Below are 3,208 nucleotides of genomic sequence, written 5' to 3'. Positions count from 1 at the left end.
AAAAAAAAAAAAAAAAAAAAAAAAAAAAAACCTGGAAAAACAGAAGCAGCACATCGGAATGATGCGACCGGGGGAGGACGCGTTTGAGGAAACGTTGATCTCCCTCGGCGCTTACGTCTACATCCGCACCCCGGTCTGTTCAGGACCGGTCCGGTCCTCCTCGCCGTACGGTGGCTTCAAATAAAACAGCAGCCTTCAGGAAGAGGCAGGGGAACAATTAGTTTGGATCCATCCAGCGCCGTCCCATCAGGTTTATCGCGCCAGATGTTGTTTTTTTTTTGTTTGTTTTTTTGCTGTTAAGATTAAACAGAACCCAGATTAGGAGCAGCACTTAGCGGAACCTGAACTGATGGAAACAAAGTGCAGGTTGACATCAAATGTCCTTTTGAGTTTAACCCCCCATCCTCCTTAGATGGGTGGGGGAGGATCAAGGTTTTGGGGTATTTCTTTGGGAAAAGAGGGGTGGAAGGAAACTGTATGTGTGTGTGTGTGTGTATGTGTGTGTAGGGGAATGTTGTCATCTGCTTGAGGGGAAATTCCACCTCCACGGGTTTTATATGACAGATGGTGCTGCAGCGGCGGACACAATGGATGGAATTGTCGGATAAAGGACGAACAGTGCCGATAAGTTGTCGCGGACGCGCTAAAAAACTCCGGGAGGAGAGGAGCCGGGGTCTTTTCCGCTCAGACGAGGATGACGACGACAACAAGGACTTCAGATTGGACTCAAAGTGATCAAGCTTCTCCCTGCGGCGTGGCGTCCTAAACACCACGGAGAAGGCAGGAGTGGCAGTTTGCAAGACCGTAAACGAGCTGAAGGGTTCCTCCGCTGAGACGTGAAAATTCAGCACGCTGCAGGCCTCGTCCCCCTGTTCCAGGCTACCTACAGTACAGTAGGTAATAAAATATTCAGATGCTCACACTGCTGCACCTGTCCTCACAGAGCACAGGCCCGCACTGGTGCGTTTCATCCAGGCACCCTTCAAAGACACTATTACCTCAGGTGCATCCCATAAAATTACATTTATTATACATTTATATTTTTTTTTTGAGGGGGGGGGGACTGCATTTTTCAAGAGGGTCCAAATGAATAAATAAATAAAAATTAATAAAACTTCCCTCATCAGCCTAATCTGCAAAGCGAGAGGCAAGAAAACCAAAAAAAAAAAAAAAAAAAAACCCAGAGCGCCAGTTCACCGGATCGCGCCAGATGCGCAGATCCAGGCGCGTGCGGGGAAGGTTTGCGCACAAACCGCAGAGCAAGGAGCGTCAAACACTTACCGCGTTATTCGGGAGGAACGTCTGAGGGCGCGCGCTCTCTGCGGATCGCGGTTTTCAAGTGATTTCTCTCCAAAAGATAATAAGAATAATAACGATAAGAAGAAGAAGAGTGTCTCTGTTTCCGTCCGGCGTCGCGCACGACTTGACAGAATCCAAACTCCAGGCGGAATATCTCCGTCGATTCCCGGCGACGTTCGCCCGAGCGTATCCGACAAGCAACCGGGTCCCCGTTTCTCTGTTCGTCTGGTTTTGTTTTTTTTTTACATCCCAACGAGCCCAGCAGGGACCGGCAGGCGTCCTCCTCCTACATCACGTCCAGTCCGAGCTGGAAAGCCAAAGCAGCGCACACACACACTCACACACACACACACACACACACACACACTCCCTCACACACACACACACACACACACACGCCAACCCAAAAGGACAATATCCAGGAGGATTTCTGAAAGGGAGTTTCTCCACGGGGAGAGGGGGGGGAGGCAAAAGAAAGAGGGTATAAAAAAATAAATAGAAATAGTAGTTGCTTGTATCCCCGGGGGAAAAAAAAAGGAAAATAAAAAAGGGGTTTTTTGAGAAAAAAAAAAGAAAAATCCGAGCTCTCGGCGGCTGTGACAAACCGATTGTGCGCACCGGCTGGGAGTAAATCAGTATGAAGAGCCGGAGCTCGGAGAGCCAGAGGAAGGTGAGGAGGAGAAGTCAGGACGACGACTGCCGCTCTCGCGGTATACTCCAGCGCCACCTAGCAGCAAACACTGGAACAGCAGCTGCTCGCTCCGTGTGACTAAAACCACTAAAACTCACTCTGGGCCTTATATGCCCCCCAGGTCCAGACACAGGGTTCGTGAAAAGACAAGATATATATATATATATAACAATAATGACAAAACACCTCTGCTATTTATAAGGGAATTTGAATTTAGGAGCTGAGTTCAGTGGTAGAATGTGTGGTAAAAAGAAAAGGGGTAGTCTGGTCATTTCTGAAGTGGCCAGCTGGATTAAATGTGCGTAAGGAGCGCTGGACATGGCGGTGAAGAGGACGGGGAGGACTTTCTGTCTCGAGATAAAGTCTTCTCTGCTCAGAGTGATGTCATCAAGACAAATGGGGGGAAACAAACAAACAAAATAAAATCAGCGTCGGTTTTGCGACCTTTAGCTTATGTTTTGCTTCTTTCAGCTTCTAGCAACAGTTTTGCAAATTTTGCTACTGTCTTGTGATTTGCTTCTTTTAGCTAGCATTTTACTACTTTCGGCTTTTGACTGGCATTTTAGCTAGTGTTCTGCTTTTTTAGCTTTAAGCTTATGGTTTACTTTTTTAGCTTGTGTTCTGCTTTTTTAGCTTTAAGCTTATGATTAGCTTCTTTTAGCTTTAAGCTTAAAAAAAGTTAGTATTCTGCTTCTTTCGGTTTTAGCTGGTGTTATTTTTCTTTTAGGATTAAGATAGTATTCTGCTTCTTTTAGCTTTAAGCTTATGGTTTGCTTATTTTAGCTTGTGTTCTGCTTTTTTAGCTTTAAGCTTGTGTTCTGCTTCTTTCAGGTAGTATTCTGCTTCTTTTAGCGTTAAGTTAAAAAAGCTAATATTCTGCTTTTTTTGGTTTTAGCTGGTGTTCTGCTTACTTTAGCTTTAAGCTAGTGTTTTGCTTCTTTTAGCTAGTGTTCTCCATGGGTTGTGTTCTGCTTCCTTTAGGTTTTTCAACTCTGAGCTTCAGCAGTTATTCAGCCTTCAGTGCATTTTTGCAAAAAAATTAATCTCTCCAGTTTGTGTAATTTACAGTCACAATAAAGAGAATTGTTGTCAAATTTATTAAACCAAAAGAAGATTAAACAACATGTTTAGTAGCTTCAACGAACCAAAGTATATTTCTGCGTTCGACCTTTTTCTCTGCAGAAAAAGAAACCTGATTTTTCCGTGTGAGTCTGTTTC

At 44.8% G+C, this 3,208-nt stretch overlaps 1 protein-coding gene across 1 annotated transcript in view; it reads right to left on the bottom strand.

The window, feature by feature from the left end:
- Positions 1–2,019, bottom strand: part of LOC108234847 (adhesion G protein-coupled receptor L3) — a 289,951-nt gene extending 287,932 nt beyond the window's left edge. The window contains exon 1 of the mRNA XM_037976458.1: positions 1,282–2,019. The gene's annotated coding sequence lies outside the window, so the exon portion shown is untranslated. The remainder of the gene's footprint in view (positions 1–1,281) is intronic.
- Positions 2,020–3,208: the final 1,189 nt, after the last annotated feature.

This window comes from Kryptolebias marmoratus, linkage group LG7 (assembly GCF_001649575.2).
Source record: "Kryptolebias marmoratus isolate JLee-2015 linkage group LG7, ASM164957v2, whole genome shotgun sequence".
NCBI classification, from domain to species: domain Eukaryota; kingdom Metazoa; phylum Chordata; class Actinopteri; order Cyprinodontiformes; family Rivulidae; genus Kryptolebias; species Kryptolebias marmoratus.
Note: the sequence above shows the minus strand (reverse complement) of the source record. Positions and strands in the feature narration are given on the sequence as shown.